The 24,004-nt window shown below is 39.2% G+C and overlaps 1 protein-coding gene across 4 annotated transcripts in view; it reads right to left on the bottom strand.

The window, feature by feature from the left end:
- zmp:0000001168 (signal-induced proliferation-associated 1-like protein 2) overlaps positions 1–18,658 on the bottom strand; it is a 182,821-nt gene extending 164,163 nt beyond the window's left edge. For 2 of the 4 annotated variants that reach the window (XM_060912400.1, XM_060912399.1), the window contains exon 1: positions 17,899–18,044. The gene's annotated coding sequence lies outside the window, so the exon portion shown is untranslated. Of the gene's footprint in view, positions 1–829; positions 906–17,898; positions 18,045–18,388 lie in introns of those variants that run through there. The other 2 variants (XM_060912398.1, XM_060912401.1) reach the window with 2 other exon arrangements.
- Between the last annotated feature and the right edge of the window lie 5,346 nt (positions 18,659–24,004).

The following is a 24,004-nucleotide window of genomic DNA, read 5'->3' as shown; positions in this document are numbered from 1 at the left end:
GCTCCTTTTTGTACGGAACCAAGGAACGAGGGCAAACATCAACTCATGACTGCTGCAGTATCTCCCTAATCTCTCAAACAAGAGTCAGAATGTTCATCACGCTGACAGTACCAGCTTGTATGCTATTAGGTATCCAAGGTTACAGTGTGATATTTATTAGGTCACTAGGAGCTACAGTACCAGTAAAAGGTTTGGACACACCTTCTAATTAAATTTTTTTTCATGAATTTTATGAATTAAAAGACACTTCTTCGTGTCTTAAAGTAATGATGGATGTCGTTTCTCTTTATTTAGTTGAGCGGTTCTTGACATAATATGGATTACTACAGTTGTGGTGTGGAATAGGGCTATTTACTGTATGTTTAGTATTTATTATTTACTGTTTGATCACAAACGCAAGGCAAGAAACTCGTCCACTAATTAACTTTTGATGAGACACACCAGTTAATGTCAATAGTGTGTAAAGTGTCACATCAAGGTAAACGCTGGCTACTTTGAAGCATCTGTAATCAGAGTATGAAACATTTTGGGTGTTTTTTAACACATTTTTTATTAACCACACAATTCCATATATGTTCCATGTGTTATTTCATAGTTCTGTTGTCTTTCTACAATGCAGAAAATATAAAATACAGAAAAACCTATGAATTAGTAAGGGTGTACAAACTTTTGACTATGTATGTGTGTGTGTGTGTGTTTTTTTTCTCTTCTTTGTCTTAATTCCTCCATTTTGGTATAAGACACTAAGCTTTGCATGTATGTGTGCAAAGACTCCATCCAGTGTAAAATGTAGAAATCTTTCAAATACAGAGATGAAGGAATCACTAACCTTCAAGTTCTTGTTACATCCATTAAAAAATAACGTTTGTTAGGAATTTTCATCAACTGCATGAAGTTGTCTGATGCTGCAACAACAACAACAACAACAAAAATCACCTATCTAATGCAAAAAAAAAAACGTGAATAATGCTATATAGAGTATTATTATACATACAGGACACTTTTTCAGTGGAATTAAAACGTGTTCTATTCCCTTCTAGCGGGTTTCATTCATTTGGTTTGATAGCATGCAATATTGTTAGCATATCGCTTATCCTACGTGTATTACATCACTCTACACAGTGGAGAATTAGTATTGAATATGGTTTATGATATCGCATGATTGTCAAGACAACATGTCACACGTTAGAGCTGATGCGAATATTCAAGGAGAAAGTTTTCTGCTGCGCATGCACAGAAACATTTCTTTGTTCACCAGGAAAGAGAAAGACACGTTGAACAACTGAAAGGCTACCAAAACTTTACACATATTTACAAGAGATATTCTTTACACATATTTACAAGAGAAAAACATACCAACGGACATTAAAAAAACTGGAAAAGAGACACATTGGAGACGTAAAACTTGCGCGCTAGCGAGCGACTGTGACAATTTTTAAACAAACATGTCCGCCAGGTTTGCTTCATTAAATATTGAAGATTTTTAGAGAATTTTGAAAGAGAAAGACCTGCTGAACACCCGAAAGGTATGTGTATGTATAATAATAATAATGTTGGCTGGCTTTTTTCATGGTATATCAGATATATTCCATTCAGCTACTCGTCTTCGACTTGTTCAGTATCATGCTAGCTGAAGAGAATATATCTGATATACCACAAAAAAAGCCAGCCAATATTATTTAAATAGTAAGTGGCGATTTGTCTTTTGTAAAAGTTGTAAATAAAAAGAAAACCCCAAGCAAAACACAGATACCTAAAATGTACTTAAGTACAGTAACACTTCCCATCTTCATAAATCTGTTTTTCCTATAACGCTCACAAAAACAGGGCTCTCCTGTAACCATTTTGGCTTTGAAGAGGTGTCAGGGTTCAAGATAAGCAGCAACGAAACTCATCGATCTCATCTGATGAAGTGACATCGATCAACTTTATTGATCCTCTCCATCTGAGCCGCTGTGGAAAGCTTTGTTCTCTCTTCAGTAATCCAGTACTCTGTGTGTGTGTGTGTGTGTGTGTGTGTGTGTAGGGATAGTATATGCTGGCATTACTGCTCCAACATGATATCACTCAGACACAAATATGAATAGCATTTCAGAATAAATACTTGAGTGCAAAAGTTTGCACACCCCTTATGATAAAATAAAGACAATATAGACATCTTTATAACCGCAGGTCACAAAAGTGGTGAAAAAGTACAGTATGTTAAAATATTACAAGTGAAAATATTACAACTGCAAAAAAAGATGTCTTATCAAATAAAACACTTGAATAAAGTAAGAATTTTCTCATGTTTTATGATTACAATAAACCAAATATCCGATTACTAAACCTATTTCTAGCTGATCCTGAAAAACTCATGTTCTATTGGCAGATAATTTGTCTAATTTTAAAGACTTATCTACCAATAAGAAAATTAAAGCTAGAAATGTGTAAGGTATCTAAAATAAAAACAGAATGAATAAGATTTTTTTTTTTTAGTTATTTGTCAATATTAAAGATCGTTTCACGTGCTAAGATATCTTTTTGCAGTAAATGTGACTATTAGAGAAATATTCTGGAATCGTTTGTAATTATCTTCCCATAACTCTGACAGATCTATTACACTTCCTTCTTCACACACGGTTCTGGTTGCAGGATACACAGACATTTCATGGAGAAATTGTAATACAGACAAAATACCTTTGATGTCTCATATTTCTCCTATTCAAAAACCATAGGGGGTACAAACTTTTGCACTAAACTCGAACGCTTCTGCAGACATGGCATTAATGATCCTCTTTGTTATGTGCACGCTTCAGTGTGTAAGAGTCTATGCTGCATGCTGTAATGTAACAGAAGTAGGCTCGTTGCTGAAAGGCTATTCTGGGAATAGTTAGAGGAACACGAACACACACACACACACACACACGTTATTTATGCTGATGGGTTTACTAGGAAATCTAATATTAGTGGCAACTTTTATGCAAAACTCAGCTACCCGCGAGCTTGTACATAAAAGAGATTTGATATGTAAATTCATCCAGTCATCCAGTGAACTTCACATAGCTAGCTTGGAGCTCAAATCCCACACGAGATGAACCATTATCCCTGTAAGCAGGAAACCCATCAGAAGTACTATACCGTGTATAAAAAATAAACAAAACAATAAAATATCTTCATTTTCCCCTCCGCTCCATGGTTCATTGCTTTTTTATTGTTGTACAAGGAGATACAAATGAGCCTCTGTTATCCTTATTACAATAATGCTCCATTCTCGCTTATACAAGGTAGAGAATCCTGGTCTGCAAAACAAACAAGCGCTCTGGGAAAAACGCTGCATTAATGCAAGGAGTCTTTCTTCTTCATTTAATGCAGCATGGCTTCGCTTTTGTTCAAATTTGGATCTTGGAGAGTAGCTTGTCGAAATGCACCCGAAAGAGGCAGTTGGAACACTTAAATCTGTGCACACACAAATCGATTGAGCAATATGACCTAAATATCTCATCTCATTATCTCTAGCCGCTTTATCCTGTTCTACAGGGTCGCAGGCAAGCTGGAGCCTATCCCAGCTGACTACGGGCGAAAGGCGGGGTACACCCTGGACAAGTCGCCAGGTCATCACAGGGCTGACACATAGACACAGACAACCATTCACACTCACATTCACACCTACGGTCAATTTAGAGTCACCAGTTAACCTAACCTGCATGTCTTTGGACTGTGGGGGAAACCGGAGCACCCGGAGGAAACCCACGCGGACACGGGAGAACATGCAAACTCCGCACAGAAAGGCCCTCACCAGCCACGGGGCTCGAACCCAGGACCTTCTTGCTGTGAGGCGACAGCGCTAACCACTACACCACCGTGCCGCCCTATGACCTAAATATATCACATATATAGAAATGAGACTTTTACTGGGAAATACACCACTCATATTTTTCATGCAAGCTACATCCGGGACACGGAGAACCAAAACCGTGACATAAATCTCTATATGTCAGTTGTGAGGAAATCGATGAATTGTTCTGATAAATTTGGGTGCTTTTTTGTTTGTGAATGTGTCGATATAATAAAAAGAAAATCACATGTTGGTTTGAAGATATGAAGTTTATCTTCTCGTGTTGAAAAACTTACATTTTTCATACAAAATACATCACAGATCTGAGTGATATATTTAAATAATATTGGCTGGGTTTTTTCATGGTATATCAGATATATTCCATGATACTGAACAAGTCGAAGACTAGTAGCTGAATGGAATATATCTGATATACCATGAAAAAAAGCCAGCCAATATTATTATTGTAATACATACACATTCCTTTCAAATGTTCAACGCATTTTTCGCTTTCAAAATTCTCTCAAAATCTTCTGTTTTTAACGAAGCAAACCTGGCGGACATGTTTGTTTACAAATTGTCATAGCTGCTCACTAGTGCAGAAGTTTTACGTCTCCGATGTGTCTCTTTTCCAGTTTTTCGATGTCCGTTGGTCTGTTTTTCTCTTTTAAATCAGTGTAAAGAATATCTACAGAAGTTTTGGTAGCCTTTCGGTTGTTCAACGCATCTTTCTCTTTCCCAGTGAACAAAGAAATGCTTCTGCACAGAAATGCATGCACAGCAGAAAGCTTTCTCATTGAATAATCACATCAGCTCAGACGGGCGACGTCATGTTGTCTTGACAACCATGAAATATCTTAAACCATATACAACGCTCATTCTCCATTGAGTAGAGTGATGTAATATACGTAGGATAAGTGATATGCTAACAATATTGCATGCTATCACACCAAATGAATGAAACTCACTAGAAGGGAATAGAACACACGTTTTTATTCCATCAAAAATGTGCCCTGCATGTATAGCATTTCTCGATATTTCGCTCCGATGACGTCACTCCCAGTGTTTTCCTGCTGACTAGATGTGTGTTGTCAAAATGGCGAACCGATTCAAAATTAAAATTCTTTTGATTAAATTGCATATTTATTTTTTGATGTGTTCATATAATATAAAGAGCATTACACGGTGGCATGTTGAAAAATATATCACTCATTCGCTTCACTCACTTGTGAATACCTTCACCACTCGAAGATAAGCTTCATATCTTCGTGCAACCATGTAATATCCTCTCTATATATATCGCTGTTGAATTTGGGGATATGATTGGTCAGATGGTGTTTAAAAATATATTTTATTTTTATCACAGGCTTGGACAGTAGTTCTGGCAATACTTGTATATTAATGCCCTCATTATTGCTTCTTTAGTAACATCTCATACAAAATGGCTTGTATGGAAATGCTCCACATAATCAGATGCACTTAGAAACCCTGAAGATGATTTTGGACTGCAATTAATACACTCCAAACATGGCTTAGAACTACAATTGCCATGATAACTTTAGGACTGCAATCACCATGAGCTCAAGTCTCCATCAGTAAGCAGTTGTTGACTGCATCAAAATAGACTTCATGTTAATACTATAATAAATTTCCTGGTTGCACGATACACTATCTGGTATCACCCAAATGAGGATGAGTTCCCTTTTTGAGTCTGGTTCCTCTCCAGGTTTCTTCCTCATGTCCTCTCAAGGACTTTTTTCTTGTCACTGTCACCTTCTCACTTGCTTGTTAGAAATAAATTTAAGAATTTATATACATAAAATTTATATCCAGATTTTATATATTTCTGTAAAGCTGCTTTGTGACAGTGTCTGTTGTTAAAAGTGCTGTACAAATAAATAAAATTGAATTGAGTTGAACTGAATTGAATCGAATAATCTAAGCTTACTAATATACTGATTTTTAAGTGTTGTTTTACACTTTCTTTTTTTGCGAGTAGATATTTAACATTTATGAAAGGAGTCTCAGGTGTCAGTGCTTTATAACAGTCATGGTGCTTTGCAAAGTTTCCCAGGATAGGAAAGTCTTCGAGACAGAGACTTGGAGAGTGAAAATGAGATGCTGGTGAAGAAATGAATGTTTATTGTTGCTATACTATAAGTGATAACTGGAACTAATGTGTTTCATAGACGTTGCATAACATTCAGTCTTACTCGGAACTGTTAAAATGTGTGCGTGTCATTGATAAATATAGTAAGCTTTTGTAAGTAATTGTTGGGAAATCGCTGTGGTATAAGCAGAATAAGACACTTCAGATCTTTTTCTGTAAGGAGACATTTATTGAACATTTTTGGAAGCAGTCTCTAGTATCAGCGCAGACGTAGAGGTACTGGACGTGCTAGTGGTACAAGGTACTAGGCACTAGAGGTACTGCAAAACTGTTCCTTTTCAACATGGGAAATACTTGTCTCATAACAAAACAAGCTGTATTTTTTTTTTACTTCAATACTAGTGTTGTAGTACTTGAGACCAGTCTTGGACATAGAGACTCAGAATTTTATCTCAAGACTGGTCAAGACCACAACTGTGGGGATTTCACTAAATTGCCTGTGTATTGTCTGATTTATTTGTTAACATAATTTGTGTGATCGGATGTGATACTTCCTGCTTCAAATGCAACCAATAACATGACTCGTTGCTAATTTGAAATATATATTACTGTTATTGGCCGTCACCCCTCCCCACCCCCCTTCACACCCACTGGTCTGGTCCTGGTCTTGACTCGGTCTCGGCTTGCTTTGGTCTTGGTCTTGACTTGGTCTCAACCCCTCAAAGTCTTGGTCCTGTCCCAGTCTCAATACACTCTGGTCTTGGTCTTGACTTGGTCTCAACCCCTCAAAGTCTTGGTCCTGTCCCAGTCTCAATACACTCTGGTCTTGGTCTTGACTTGGTCTCAACCCCTCAAAGTCTTGGTCCTGTCCCAGTCTCAATATACTCTGGTCTTGGTCTTGACTTGGTCTCAACCCCTCAAAGTCTTGGTCTTGTCTCAGTCTCAATACACTCTGGTCTTGGTCTTGACTTGGTCTCAATCCCTCAAAGTCTTGGTCTTGTCTCGGTCTCAGTACACTCTGGTCTTGGTCATAACTTGGTCTTGATTTGACTACAACACTATTCAACACACAAAAAAAGAGAAACTGATGAGGAAACATCTATTAATAGCTGCTATAATGTAAACGCGAACAGGAAATACCTTGTTTCATGGATGTTCCACAGTTAGACTATACGGGTACAGCCACATGACCATCACACCCATATGTGGTTTTTCCCCAAACTGTTGCCACACTGTTGGAAGTACACAATTGTATAGAATGTCTTTGTATGTATTACAATTTCACTTCCCTGGAACTAAAGGGCCTAAACTTGTTCCAGCATAACAATGCCCTATTACACAAAGCGAGCTCCGTGATGACACGTTTTGCCAAAGTTTCAATGGAAGAACTTGAGTGTCCTGTGCAGAGACCTGACGTCAACCCCACTGAACACCTTTGGGATGAACTGGATCACCTACTGTACCCCAGACCTCCTGCCTGACTAATGGTTGAATGAGCACAAATCCATAAAGCCATGCCCCAAAATCTAGCGGAAAGCCTTCCCAGAAGAGTGGAGGTAAGAGCAAATGGGGACTAAATCTGGAATGGGATGTTCAACAAGCACATATAAGTATTATGTCTACATATTTTTAGCCAGATAGTGTTTAAATGTATAAAAAGTATGATATCATTCAGCAAATTGTTGTGGTGGAAGAGGAATAAACATCACACTGTCTGACGTGACGTTATAGGAAAATAATCAACACCAGGGTGGTAGCAGTAACTCTGCTCTGTGTAGTCAATAAGAAGTAGGGTTTTTTTTTCTTTTTCTTGTTGTTGAACATACGTATCTGCTGGGGTAAGTAAGAATTAAAAACTAATTACCCAGACGAGAAATCTGCTTGCCTCTGGAGCTTGGGCTATAGAAAAATTTTCTGCCTGATCAGACAGATGGAGAGTATGAGACATACAGTACACATGCCTAAACAGATACACATTAATGCCCATAATATTGCAACTCAAAGAGCCCGCTGTCTAAAGCAGAAAACACACTGGAGTACATAAAGCACATGTCTCTGTCATCAGTCGTACTATACTGCCTGCACCAATTTCCATCATTTAGGTCAAAGCACCTAATACTTACAGTGGTGCTTGAAAGTTTGTGAACCCTTTAGAATTTTCTCTATTTCTGCATAAATATGACCTAAAACATCATCAGATTTTCACACAAGTCCTAAAAGTAGATAAAGAGAACCCAGTTAAACAAATGAGACAAAAATATTATACTTGGTCATTTATTTATTGAGGAAAATGATCCAATATTACATATCTGTGAGTGGCAAAAGTATGTGAACCTCTAGGATTAGCAGTTAATTTGAAGGTGAAATTAGAGTCAGGTGTTTTCAATCAATGGGATGACAATCAGGTGTGAGTGGGCACCCTGTTTTATTTAAAGAACAGGGATCTATCAAAGTCTGATCTTCACAACACATGTTTGTGGAAGTGTATCATGGCACGAACAAAGGAGATTTCTGAGGACCTCAGAAAAAGCGTTGTTGATGCTCATCAGGCTGGAAAAGGTTACAAAACCATCTCTAAAGAGTTTGGACTCCACCAATCCACAGTCAGACAGATTGTGTACAAATGGAGGAAATACAAGACCATTGTTACCCTCCCCAGGAGTGGTCGACCAGCAAAGTGAGGTCACAAAAGACCCCAGGGTAACTTCTAAGCAACTGAAGGCCTCTCTCACATTGGCTAATGTTAAGGTTCATGAGTCCACCATCAGGAGAACACTGAACAACAATGGTGTGCATTGCAAGGTTGCAAGGAGAAAGCCACTGCTCTCCAAAAAGAACATTGCTGCTCATCTGCAGTTTGCAAAAGATCACGTGGACAAGCCAGAAGGCTATTGGAAAAATGTTTTGTGGATGAAAGAGACCAAAATAGAACTTTTTGGTTTAAATGAGAAGTGTTATGTTTGGAGAAAGGAAAACACTGCATTCCAGCATAAGAACCTTATCCCATCTGTGAAACATGGTGGTGGTAGTATCATGGTTTGGGCCTGTTTTGCTGCATCTGGGCCAGGACCGCTTGCCATCATTGATGGAACAATGAATTCTGAATTATACCAGTGAATTCTAAAGGAAAATGTCAGGACATCTGTCCATGAAGTGAATCTCAAGCGAAGGTGGGTCATGCAGCAAGACAACAACCCTAAGCACACAAGTTGTTCTACCAAAGAATGGTTAAAGAGGGATAAAGTTAATGTTTTGGAATGGCCAAGTCAAAGTCCTGACCTTAATCCAATGGAAATGTTTTGGAAGGACCTGAAGCGAGCAGTTCATGTGAGGAAACCCACCAACATCCCAGAGTTGAAGCTGTTCTGTACGGAGGAACGGGCTAAAATTCCTCTTTATCTACTTTCAGGACTTGTGTGAAAATCTGATGATGTTTTAGGTCATATTTATGCAGAAATATAGAAAATTCTAAAGGGTTCACAAACTTTCAAGCACCACTGTAAGCATGCCATTTTAACACAACACACACCATGTTTAGTGTGTTGGTGTGAGACGGTGAGGTGCAAAGTGGTTCCATTAAAGGAAGTTCCATTACAACTCATGGTATTTTTACATTCGAACACTGACCTCATTTTCATAGGTATAAACAAGAGATAAGGGGAGAAATGTAAACACGTCTTATAAATTTTAACCTGCAGTGAATATTCACTCAATTATTCCTCCCTGAGCTGTAAATTCTCAAATGCACTCGGGCCACACCAGTGTCTCTGAGGTGAGATTTACACCGTGAGTTAGAAATGCTACAACTAATGGTGTGGATTTTAATAAAAGAAAATAAGACATTAAAGCTATTCAGTATAGATTGATATTTATATGGGGAACGTGGGCGGCATGGTGGTGTAGTGGTTAGCACGGTCACCTCACAGAAAGAAGTTTCCGGGTTCGAACCCAGCAGCCGATGAGGGCCTTTCTGTGTGGAGTTTGCATGTTCTCCTCGTGTCTGCATGGGTTTCCTCTGGGTGCTTCGGTTTCCCCCACAGTCCAAAGACATGCAGTTAGGTTGACGTGGGGCGGCCTTGGGCTGAAGTGCCCTTGAGCAAGGTACCGGACCCCTGACTGCTCCCTGGGCGCTGTAGTGTGGCTGCCCACTGCTCTGGGTGTGTGTGTGTGTGTGTGTGTGTTCACTGCTTCAGATGGGTTAAATGCAGAGGATGAGTTTCACTGTGCTTGAATTTTGCATGTGACAAATAAAGGTTTCTTCTTCTAACATTGCTGATTTTCTGTGTGTGTGTGCAGCAGTGGGGGTGCCTAACACTCAGCTGACCACACATCACAGGTTCTGTACTTACCTAACACTCTGCTGCTGGTGACATTTTTGACTGGCTGCATTTTATATGTAAATGGGAAGCTTGCTTTAAAGCCCAGTAGGCCTTATTCAGCTTTAGGGTGTTTTCACACTTGGTCCCTTTCAGCCATCTAACCGAACTCAGATCGATGACTCAGCATTTTTTGCGCATTATGTGAACACTCCAACCGTACCCAGACCCCTTTAAAGCGAACCGAACTGAGACCACCTCAGGAGGTGGTCTCAGTACGGTTCGCTAAAAATCAATGGTACGGTTCGCCTAATCTGCGCATTGTGAACAAAAAGCGCACCGGGTTCACTTCGCCTTTTTCACTGTAGTTTAAACTTCTTCGTTTGCCGTAGTTGGTTACGTGACGTGACTGTAGCAGGGAAACTCAACGTCCTTTTGGAACTTACCACAGCCGCTTTACAGTTCTCTGAACTTACTGACTGATGAGTCGGCCACAAAAATATAACTATATTATCTCCTCTCATTATCTCTAGCCGCTTTATCCTGTTCTACAGGGTCGCAGGCAAGCTGGAGCCTATCCCAGCTGACTACGGGCGAAAGGCGGGGTACACCCTGGACAAGTCGCCAGGTCATCACAGGGCTGACACATAGACACAGACAACCATTCACACTCACATTCACACCTACGGTCAATTTAGAGTCACCAGTTAACCTAACCTGCATGTCTTTGGACTGTGGGGGAAACCGGAGCACCCGGAGGAAACCCACGCGGACACGGGGAGAACATGCAAACTCCGCACAGAAAGGCCCTCGCCGGCCCCGGGGCTCGAACCCGGACCTTCTTGCTGTGAGGCGACAGCGCTAACCACTACACCACCGTGCCGCCCATAACTATATTTTATATATATATATATATATATATATATATATATATATATATATATGAATATTATATATATATATATATATATATATATATATATATATATATATATATATATATATGAATATTATATATATATATATTTATTTATATATAAATACATATATAATAAATTTATTTTCCTTAATCCGCACTATTTTGATCAAAGAATACAGCAGGGCAAGCATGGCAGCAGACATTTTGATTCAAGAGAAAATTACCCAGAATTCCGTGCACTGGGGGTCTGAGGGCTCTAGAGGACCTGGTGTGAACAGAAAGAGGACTGAGGCTCCATCAAAGCTTAACTGGACCAGAAAGAGAACCCAGTCCTCTTTGTAATAAATTCACAGTGTGAACACAAAAAGAACTGAGTTCTTTTTCTGTTGGTCCACTTTTTGGTCCACTTAAAGAGGACTGAGTCTGGTTCCTTTAAAGGGGACCAGGTGTGAAAACACCCTCAAAAACGTCTGATTTAGTGCTTTTCTGAAACGCTATTTAATTTTTGTTGGTGTTTCTTTACTCCTTTAGAGGGAAACCTTTTTCACCACAGTGAATGTGAGTAATTAAAAAAATTATATCTATCTATCTATCTATCTATCTATCTATCTATCTATCTATCTATCTATCTATCTATCGACTGACATTGCTATTTTATTTTATTTTACAGTATTGTGCAAAAGTCTTAGGCACATGCTAAAGAAATGCTTTAGATCAAAAAATGGCTTAAAGCTAGACCGCCTTTCAGATTTTTCAAGTGTAGGTCATAAAAATAATTTTCCCCGACACCCAATTATTTTTGTTTAATGGACTGAAAGCTACTGAATTCGAATCACAGACTTCCAATTGTATTAGTTTTTTTTAATAGAACAACTAATGAATTTAGGGCCACATGGCCCTAAATTCTCCCCTATTTTTTCCTGTTTCACCATGCCCCAATTCAAGATACTACGTCATGCATGACATGGTGGGCTTTCCCCGTTCGCGCAAGGCATTGTGGGATACAAAATTGAAACAAGAGAGAAAAATGGAGGACGTGTGAATGAAACATGAAAGACCAACTACAGTAACGGAAAGCAAGAAGAAAAGACGTTATGTTATATACGAAGGAAAGGAAACGCAGGACCAAAGTAATAAATATCGGTGCTCAGCGAGCACCTCGGTGTGATCAGCTGTTCGTTTAGTGACAGAATGATGCAACTGTCAGTGCACGGTCAAAGGTAAACCTGTAGATGGCAGTAATGCAACACTGTGGATGCCAGCTGCCGTAAAACCCAAAAGAACAAAAAGAAGAGGGTAAACCTGCGCATGCGCACACAGACTTCCTCTGTCTGCTTGACTGTGCGAAGTGAGCAATTTCATGCACATTATTTACTCGGGAATCCTCTCAAATTAAATAACTTCCCAGTCACAGAATGTCCTGATATTTTGTGAGATATTACAGAAATAAACATATATCACAATGATCACATTTCAAAGGGAAATAAATTTCACCGATTTTATTAAATCGAAAGGCCGTCTAGCTTTAAACATAATGAAATTAAATGTTTCAAAATTTAAAAAATACTATAAACAGTAATCAGTGAGCCATAATAAATGAAATAAAGTCAATATTTGGTGTGAAATGACACTTTGCTTTAAAAAAAAAATAGTAGTCTCAGGTTCAATAAGGGCAGTTTTATGCGGAAATGAGCTGTAGGTTTTACTGAGCATCTTACAGAACCAGCCACAGTTCTTCTGGACACTTTGTCACGCTCGCGTCTTCATTTTGCACCAAAACCCAGCAGCCTTCATTATATTTTCTTTTTTAATCTGAAAAGTGCTCTCTTATGTAATATGCTGCTCAGATACAAACATTTTTTTCCTGTAACATTTCATTTTGTGCTGGAAAAAAACAAAACAGTGTTCGGAACTCTAAAATGTTTTTGTACTGACTCAATAATGTAGAAGTCATAAAATAGAAATCTATAACAAAGTTTGTATGGAAAAAAACATAGGGGGCTTAAGACTTTTGCACAGTACTGTATGGTATTTTATTTTACTCCTGCAGAGTGTTTCGCATGGGTGAAGATGTTCATTCAGAAAAAAATGAAGTTGAGCCTTTATGTAAATCTGGTCTATTTTTGTATCCTGAAAAGATCATTCTGTATTTGTATATTTTTATTAAGGCAGCACATTCTAATGTACAGTAGAGCATTTCCACTGTCAATATAATGCGACATGTTTTCCATATAGGAAGCAGATCTTTAAAATCTTACAAGTAAATTATTATTATTATTATTATTATTATTATTATTATTATTATTATTATAACACTACTGTGAGTAAAATAAAAAGAAAAAAAATACTGATGTTGCGAATAGGCAGGACATCATGATTCATACGTAGCAAGCTGTTGGATTGGTGAGTTTCCCTGTGGGGATATGCAGGGTGTGATATGACAAGAGATGTGTGTGTGTGTGTGTGTGTGTGTGTGTGTGTGTGTGTGTGTGTGTGTGTGTGTGTTTTTAAATGCACATATAAAAATGTGAATATTTAAATTATTTTCCCCCAAAATTATTATTAATATTATTATTCTTTTCAAATTTAGACACCGACTTGCATTAGAGGTATGAGGTGTTCTTTGTGTGCAACAAACCAGCACATGATGAACAGAGTAAAACACACATGCACTGACTGAGGAGGTGGCCATGTTTCAATGCAGTGGACTATATTGTGCAATAAGATGGATTTTGTACATTAAAAAAAAAGTGTCCACTTTTTAAGAGAGAAAAAAGCTTATTTGATAACCTCTATGCTCACTTGCAAATTTGTGAAATGCACACAAATTGTTATATAAAATCATATGAAGGTTAGGGTTAGGGTTATGGGTGGAGTTACTGTTTGAGCCACCCCATTTGTTCAAATTTGTATAACGGTCTTAAGAGAGCAGTGCCAAGTTTCCCAAAAGCATCGGAACACAAAGATCATCGTTAAATGGTCGAGCGAGCAGCACAATGAACACTCTCTCTCCTAGTTAAGATGCTCTTAGTGTTAAGAGGCTTTTGGGAAACCCACTACAGGTCGGTCAAAGATGTACTTACTAAAGAAGTAAAACTGAGATTAAAATATGGAAGGTTTTTGTAATATTTAACTACGAAATGGCCCAGATAAATTTTGAAATGTCCTTTTTGAATTTTGCACATTTCCCCAACACTATTCAAAACATTACGGATCATTTCATGGTCTGAAGTTGCCAAAGTAGTATAGGATTGCCTTTTCTCCCAATTTAGGCTCCTTCAAATTCCTAGCCAGCTCTAGATACCAACTGATGAAGGTCATGAAGACAACCAGTAGCATCTTTTCAAACTGCTGCTCATGCAGCAGGAAAGTGCTATCTACCCTCTTCCACATACATACAACAAGTTCTCAAATCCTTCATTGTCATTTCACTCCCTTGGCTCCCAGCTACAGATGACTGTGACATCATTGGGATTTGAATCCATGATCGCTGGATGATAGGGTTGACACAGTTACGTTTCTAGAATCTTTCAGGGTTATACTGTGAGTCTGCCGTCATTTGAACCCATTATCCTGCTTAAAAATATCTTAAAATTCAACCATAAGGGCCCTGTCCCACAACAACGATAACTATAACTATAACTACAACTATGACTGTACCTCTGTCTGAATTTGGTTCCAGTCTGGAGCAGAAACACCACAACTATAATCCCGACTATAATATCGCTTGGTCCTGACACTCAGGGAAATAAATACATGCAACTTAGGAATAGTCACGGAAGTTTCTTCCAAGTAGTAGCACATTATTCTGGGTCATACTGTACAGCTTGGCCTTCAAAACAACGCATGCACACACTCCACTGGTAGATAACATACAGATAGGTCACGGACTACGGAAATATAATAAAAAAGGATACAAAATACAGAGTGGTTATGGATTTTAATACGGATGCATCATGGATGCTAATAATTTACGGATTGGTCACGGACGTTTCAGTATATTACAGATTGGTTACAAATTTCGTACGTATGATCCACCACGGATAAAAAATTAAGAAGTCTAAAACAATTAAATGTTTGGACTGCTGTTGTTCATAATTAAAGAACTGAAGGCAAATGTTTTATTATCAAAATTCTATTTATCTCATTTTATTAAATATTGGAATGCATTTCTGATAGCTATTTTGTCACTGCTATAGCAAGTTATGAGTGTTTGAAATATGCTCTGTAATATATCAGTCCATATGTCAAAGCGATGGCCGTAAACGAGATTCGTTGAGACCTGTGCGAGACATCGTAGGACGGAAGTAAAACGTACAGCGGAAATCAAAGTGACCGACATCTGCCAACATTGTCAAAAGACGCGTGCGCCCTCCTTCGAATGCTGATGTAATGAAGCTAGAAGTTTTGTTTGTTTTGGTAGCAATCAGGAAAGTTTGAAAAAAGTAGGCAGTAATCGTCATTTAAACTCGTTTTTGTGCAATATTCCGTTTGGAAAACAGTTTTCAAAATGGCGGCACTGACACCTGGCTGACACTTCACGTTTCAAAGTCTCGTGAAGATCGCGCGGATAAGTGACGCCTGCCGTGGACCAAACGAACTAAATTCAACATGGCTAAAAACCGAATAGGCCGATAAGTATAATATTTAATTACAATTAGTTGCCAATACGAGTCACGATATAAGGTTACTAAAACTGAAAACGTAATTGAATAGCACGTTAATTAAGAAATAAAGCAAGTTTAAAAATGACTTCAGTTCTCCTTTAAAATACCCTCCCTGCATTTATCTCATCTCATCTCATTGTCTCTAGCCGCTTTATCCTTCTACAGGGTCGCAGGCAAGCTGGAGCCTATCCCAGCTGACTACGGGCGAAAGGCGGGGTACACCCTGGACAAGTCACCAGATCATCACAGGGCTGACACATAGACACAGACAACCATTCACACTCACATTCACACCTACGGTCAATTTAGAGTCACCAGTTAACCTAACCTGCATGTCTTTGGACTGTGGGGGAAACCGGAGCACCCGGAGGAAACCCACGCGGACACGGGGAGAACATGCAAACTCCGCACAGAAAGGCCCTTGCCGGCCCCGGGGCTCGAACCCAGGACCTTCTTGCTGTGAGGCGACAGCGCTAACCACTACACCACCGTGCCGCCCCCCTGCATTTATATTAATTTTAATTATTCTTAATTTATTATTGATATTTCACGGGAAAATCACATATCCATGAATAAAAGATCCGTGCTTTGTATTATATTTTTTATTTTCCGTGGATCCATGATACAACAAGGATGTACAAAGATGCTCGGGGAAAATAGCACGTGCTCAGACAAGGTCACATGTAAACAATTACCTGATTGGTCAGATGTTTTATCGGATCAGGTCCAGGCCTGGAAAAATCGCTCTAGAAGCAATCTCACCAATACCGATTAACCCACGCCTGGGCTATAGGTATCGTTATCGGTCTGGTGTGAGCATCAACCACATAAACTGCAGGGGACTGATTTATTTATAGTTATAGTTATAGTTATCGGTATTGTGCGACCAGGCCTTTAGGAATATGTACGTGTGTACGCAGTTATGGATCTATAGGATTATGCGTACACACACATAATGGCCATGTTACTCGCATTCCATCATCTCATCAATCCAGCCAAGCACACATTAACTCCAGGGTTAACATGTTTTTTCAAGCCTGACCTCTGTAGTGCTGCTTCGCCCAAAGCAGATAACTAGATGGATGGAATTTTAACCACTGATCCTGGATCAGCATCTCTTGCTTTGGTGCATGACACGGGTGCAGATAAAACACTGATCTCAGATCAGTGCAGAAGGGAGACGTTGCAAGCAGCAGGGGATCGCGGCCGATGCAGACTGACATATGTTCACCACTTCCGATATATACGGAAGGATACACAGCACTCCCAGCTGAGCGAGCTGACGCCATGCTGCAGATTAACACACTCTGATTTACTGAGAGATAAATGATTCATTTGTGAGTGCAGTGTTTAGATCTGATCTGCGATCAGGCTTTATGTGGTTTGGTGTGTGTGGCTGGGAGAGGATGAGAATGAAACGTGCATGCACAAGGCCACTCACTGCACGACAGGAGATGGTGTATAGCACAGAGAGAGAGGGTTGTGATATTGTTAGCATCCCTACACTAAAGGCTAATGCATTTATCCTGAAATGGCATGTCATTGTGCGGTGGAACTACAACCACATCATCATCCACCACATACACACACTCACTCACACACTCACAGGGTCAAGTACCATTATGAAAAGGCATGCCCTCTTGCTCTAGTCTTTATTGCTCTTGGTTATATAAGATGCCTCCTTATCTCCATTCATCCCTCCGTCTTTTAATATTTCTTTATTCTCCTCAGTTCCTCACTGCACTCCAGAGAGAAAAAGAGGAAAAAGGTGGGAGGAAATAAAATACATCTGCATCCTTTCATATTTTTTTTCCCCTCTATGTGCCACCTTGAAAACAACACCCTCGTCTTTCAGAAGAGCGGAAGTGGTTAGCAGCATCTCTTCATTTCTTATTGTTCTGCACATTATGTGCACTGCCTTCCCCAGTTTTTTTTCTCTCTTTTCTTTTTTTTTACACCTCCTTTTCATCTTTTCATACATGCCCCCGTCCCTTGTTCCATCTGCAGGATTTGACTTTGTGCATGCAAGCACAGAAAGAGAGGAATATCCATATCCATATCCATCTTACCTTTGTTGGACTGCTTCTCTCTCTCTCTCACTCTCTCTCTCTTTCTCTATCTGTCTTCACCTGCTCCACGACCTCCAGTCCTGCAGCTTTGCAATCCTTACAGCAAGGTCTGCAGTGGCTCCGTGTCAATGTCATAAAAGTGCTGCGTGTGTGTGTGTGTGTGTGTGTGTGTGTGTGTGTGTGTGTCAGTGTGTGTGAGACAACAGCAGCCAGTTCTGAGCCCTCGACATCATTTCCTCCTAAGCATTTCCCCTCACACATCCTCTTTTTGGTTCTCGTACCTTATTTTCTGTTACTGCTTCAAAATCACACTCACACACACACACACACACACACAGAGCAGGGGTAGTATTGGGCTCTCAGCAAGAATGAGGAAAGCATCTAGTTCTAGATCAGCACACAAATGAGAGAGAGAGAGAGAGAGAGGAGAGAGAGACAGAGAGAGAGAGAGAGAGAGAGAGAGAGAGGAGTTTAATAGAAATGGTTTTACCTCTGCATGTCTGCTTGGCTGTCCTTATTCCATCCTGCTGGGCTCTGTTGTCTCCCCCCTTTCTTCCTTGACAGCATCTTTCTGCTATCTACTCTCCCTCTCTTTCTCTCTCTTTATCTCTCTCTGTGCTGCTGTCTTGTCTTCTTTTCCCCTTTTCGAGTGTGATTGTCTCTAGAACAAGAAAATCCTGCCTGCCTGCTCAGAACCTTCTCACTGCCTTATGGTGTCCCCGTTGTTCTGACTGAGGCAGGTTGATTTGTACACTCTCTCTCTCTCTCTCTCTCTCTCACACTCCCGATTCCATTCACATCACACTAAGACCAATCCCCTCCTCCTCTTGCTGTGATTACATCCCCTACTGCTCTATTCCCCCTCCCTGCTTTTTCCTCTCTCTCTCTCTCTCTCTCTCTAGCTCTCTTAGAGACAGAAATTGCAACACATTGGACCACAATGGAAATGTGTTTACACTTTATTGTGCTATCCATGTATTTTAATGTGCACTATATTTGTATTCTGTGCATTATTTTACAAAATAAACTCCATCATCATCATCATCGTCAACAGACATCAGTGAAAAAAAAAAATTACCCACAATGTCTCTCAATATTCCATCTTTCATTCTTTCTAGATGAATGATCAAATGATTCATAATGATGAGAAATGAATCAATTAAGGATTCAATTTTGGCAGATTCAACATTCAACACGTTCAATTCATCATGCTAAAGATTTTATGTCTCATCTCATCTCATTATCTCTAGCCGCTTTATCCTGTTCTACAGGGTCGCGGGCAAGCTGGAGCCTATCCCAGCTGACTACGGGCGAGAGGCGGGGTACACCCTGGACAAGTCGCCAGGTCATCACAGGGCTGACACATAGACACAGACAACCATTCACACTCACATTCACACCTACGGTCAATTTAGAGTCACCAGTTAACCTAACCTGCATGTCTTTGGACTGTGGGGGAAACCGGAGCACCCGGAGGAAACCCACGCGGACACGGGGAGAACATGCAAACTCCGCACAGAAAGGCCCTCGCCGGCCCCGGGGCTCGAACCCGGACCTTCTTGCTGTGAGGCGACAGCGCTGACCACTACACCACCGTGCCGCCCTCAGGTTTTTTTTATTATTATTATTATTATTATTTAAAAATCATTATTTCTTTAACAGTCCTTCCTACTCATTTTCATGCAGTCACACAGATGCTGATTTGGCTTCTTCTAAACAGTCACCTCCGTGATTCATAAATTTTGGCACCCTTTAAATATCTGGGCAAAAACTGATTTGTATAAAATGAATATTAAACCTATAAATCCTTCATTCAAAGAATTTTTTTTAAACGTTGTCGACAAAATTGTATAAATAATTTATTTATTTACAAAATCATAAATAATATTGAAATAATAGTTTTTTTAATCTCAAATAAATCTTTTAAAAATTGAAACAAAATTATTGAGAACGCTAAAAATTATTTTTAAAATGATCGCAAAAAAAAAAATTGCCATCTTTGAACACATTGTAAAGTTTTAATTGCTTTCAGTCTCCAGGAAGTCTGCTTTTCCTTTTGGGCAAATATGAAATTTCTTTAATATCTATCACCATTGGCAAAAGCACATATTGAATTTTTTTTTCACTTTCACAACTGAAAGCTATAAAAAAGTGTCAAAAGGTTTAAAAGGTTTTGCTCATGACAATACTGAAAATACAAATATTCATGTGTTCAAATAGATAAAGTGGATACGTATATAGGGAAAAACACAATGTATGCATTGATGCAAATTAAAAAAAGATCCAGGAATTGATTTGTAATCACATCATGACTGAATTCAAATGAAATAAGATTGTGAGGGGCCTCGAGACTCCTGGCCTAAACAATTTGTGCAAACTGATTAAAAGCCATCAGTGAGTCCAAGTGCACACGATACAAATGTATTTGAAAGTCTTTGTTAAGCATTTCCATACCTGTACGTGTGTTTATGTAAAAGCTAGTGAGTTGTGGTAAATGTGTATAGGTGTGTGTGTTTAAATTCGATTAGCACAATCATTATCTGTTCCTTATCTGTGAGGACGAGTGTGGTGTAGGGGGTGTCGGGTTTAGAGTGTGCATCCTTGCTCTGATTGTGTCACCATGCCAGAGTGAGGGTGTCAGTCAAGCAGCAGATTGCTAGTGTGTGTGTGTGTGTGTGTGCGTGTGCGCAGAGTTCTGCTCGCCTTTGTGAGCGCCCTCTACCCCGCCTCCTTCTCAACAGCAAATTAACAGCCATTCGCCATGGAGGATTATGTTGCATTTAATTTGTCTTTTCCAGACTCCTGCTCCAAAATATTTCCCTGGCTCGCTTTCTCTCTCTCTTTCACTCATGGTTTGATGGTTTGTGCCATCAGGGGGCACAACAGACATATTTCAGGCTAAACCAAAATGCACTTGATGTAATACTGCATTTCATCTCAGCACACTTCATTGTCATAGTGTAAAGTTATCATGTCAATTGTAGTCCTCAACCATCATAGCAAAACTGTAAGTGTCCAGAACCATCTTCTAAATGTGTCTTTTGACTGTGCATATGGGGCCGTCCTCTACAGGAGCGATGTGATGAGACTCCAGCCAGAAGTAGGGCATCAGGATGGATCAGGTGGGTCTGAGGAGCACATTTTATATATATATATATATATATATCTCATCTCATTATCTCTAGCCGCTTAATCCTTCTACAGGGTCGCAGGCAAGCTGGAGCCTATCCCAGCTGACTACGGGCGAAAGGCGGGGTACACCCTGGACAAGTCGCCAGGTCATCACAGGGCTGACACATAGACACAGACAACCATTCACACTCACATTCACACCTACGGTCAATTTAGAGTCACCAGTTAACCTAACCTGCATGTCTTTGGACTGTGGGGGAAACCGGAGCACCCGGAGGAAACCCACGCGGACACGGGGAGAACATGCAAACTCCACACAGAAAGGCCCTCGCCGGCCCCGGGGCTCGAACCCAGGACCTTCTTGCTGTGAGGCGACAGCGCTAACCACTACACCACCGTGCCGCCATATATATATATATATATATATATATATATATATATATTTTTTTTTTTTTTTCATATTCTTTATAAACTGTACAAATAATAACACAAATGCTACTAACAAGTTGCTGTTGTTGTTGTTAGTAGCATTTGTGTTATTATTTGTAGAGTTTATAAAGTACTGTGCAAAAGTCTTCGGCACCTTATTTTTTTCATACTAACTTGGTTATAGAGTTCTCTTTTATGACTTCTAGATTATCGAGTCAGTACAAAAACACTTTAGAGTTCCAAACGTTCATTTTCCAGCACAAAATGAAATGTTACAGGAAAAAAAATTTGTATCTGAGCAGCATATTACACAAGAGCGCACTTTTCAGATTAGAAAAGAAAACATAATAAGACGTGAGTGTGACAAAGCGTCCAGAAGAACTGTGGCTGTTTTTTTTTATTCAAAAGGCATGAATCAAAATTAGTGTATAGAATTTTATTTTATATATATATATATATATATATATATATATATATATATATATATATATATACGAATATATGACGAGTCATGGAATCCACCGACACATGTCGGCCGAAACGAATTTCTCGGATTCGTTTTGGCCGACATGTGTCCGTGGATTCCATGACTTGTCACATTATATATATATATATATATATATATATATATATATATATATATATATATATATATATGAAATACACAATGACTTGAATGTATCATTAAAGCTAGACTGCCTTTCAGATTTTTCAAGTTTAGGTCATAAAAAGAATTTTCCCTGACACCCAGTTATTTTTGTTTAATGGATTGAAAGCTACTGAATTCAAATCACAGACTTCCGATTTTATTCTTTTTTTTTTAAAGAACAATTAATGAATTTAGGGCCACATGGCCCTAAATTCTCTGCTATTTCTTCCTGTTTCACCATGACACAATACAAGATATTACATCATGTATCACGTGGTGGGCTTTCCTCATTCGTGCATGGCGTTATGGGATACAAATTTGAAACAGGAGAGAAAATAGAGGACGTGAGTGTGTGAATAAAACGTGAAAAACTGACTACAGTAACGGAAAGCAAGAAGAAAAAAATGTTATTTTATATACGAAGGAAAGGAAACGCAGGACCAAACTAATAAATATCGGCGCTCAGCGAGCACCTCGGTGTGATCAGCTGTTCGTTTAGCAACAGAATGATGTAACTGTCAGTGCACGGTCAAGGTAAACCTGCGCATGCGCACACACATGGACTTCCTCTGTCTGCTTGACTGCGCAAAGTGAGCGATTTCATGCACATTATTTGCTTGGGAATCCCTTCAAATTAAATAACTTCCCAGCCATAGAATGGCCTGTTTTTTGTTTTTTTTTGAGATATTACAGAAATAAACATATCATATAATGACCAAATTTCAGACAGAAGTACATTTCACTGATTTTATGAAATCGAAAGGCTGTCTAGCTTTAAAATCCATTTTCATAATTTTTTTATAACAGAATTTCTGGAAAATTTGTTGTGGTCTTTGGTCAAATATGTGGTTGCACATATGTAAAATCCTTTCGTCATCCATTAACATTTGGAACTCTAAAACAAAAGGAACAGATTGTTGTTGACCTGCATGTGAGGTTATGGATATGAAAAATACAGAACCAAGTTTTATGTCAGGAATCACAGTCAAGATTTTCCATTTTCTGTCAGACTTTCCAGGACTTGGATGTATTAGCATAACGCCCCTCAAAGATGACCACAAATTTTCAGAATTGCACATTTTTTATACAAAATTTATTGTTTTTAAAAGAATTACAGAATGTACTCATGAGCAGTACGTTACAGCAAAAAAAAGAGACAATAAAGTAAAGTAAATAAACAAATACACCTTCCCACCCTGAACAAGGCCGTCCTCAAAATGGTAAAGAAACACTTGCTATGGCAAAAGAAAAATAACACATTTCACACTTCAAAAAACTGGGCAGTGTTGATTCCGTATGTTGCTCTCCATCAGGTTTCTATGTGCACTACGTACCTAGAGGGGACCTTCATTCTAAAAAGTATTGTCCTTTTAATATAGTAACCATGAGTTCTACAGGCAGATATCCTAGAATTGGTCTCTCAAACACCAAGTACTTCAGCTACTCTTTCATGAAGAAGAATCCTGAATATTTCCCTTTACCACTGAGTATACTGAGTACTGAATACTCTCTCAGACAATTATTAAGAATGCATTTCCAAAGCGCCCAGTCCCACAACACGGATAACTATAACCATACCTATAATTACAACTGTGACTATTGCTGGGTTTCAGTCACATTACTTTTCTTAGCGGTTTTACCGGAAGTGAAATAGCTGGTGGTCTAAACGGCTGCCGTAGTGCAAACAATTAGCGATAACTTATCAGAGCATGCACGTAATCTAGAAGCCATTGCTGGCTTTAGATATATTCAGAAGATTGCTATGTGCAATGGAATCGACCCCTACAGTCTGGGATAGAAGGATTTGTCATACGATCTCGAAAACTACCCTTCAGTCGAGTTCCCCGACATCTCGAACTATCTGCTGTTGCAGACGTCCTTCTACACCGCAAAACA

This window comes from Neoarius graeffei, chromosome 28 (assembly GCF_027579695.1).
Source record: "Neoarius graeffei isolate fNeoGra1 chromosome 28, fNeoGra1.pri, whole genome shotgun sequence".
Taxonomy (NCBI): domain Eukaryota; kingdom Metazoa; phylum Chordata; class Actinopteri; order Siluriformes; family Ariidae; genus Neoarius; species Neoarius graeffei.
This window is presented reverse-complemented; position numbering and strand designations above follow the sequence as displayed.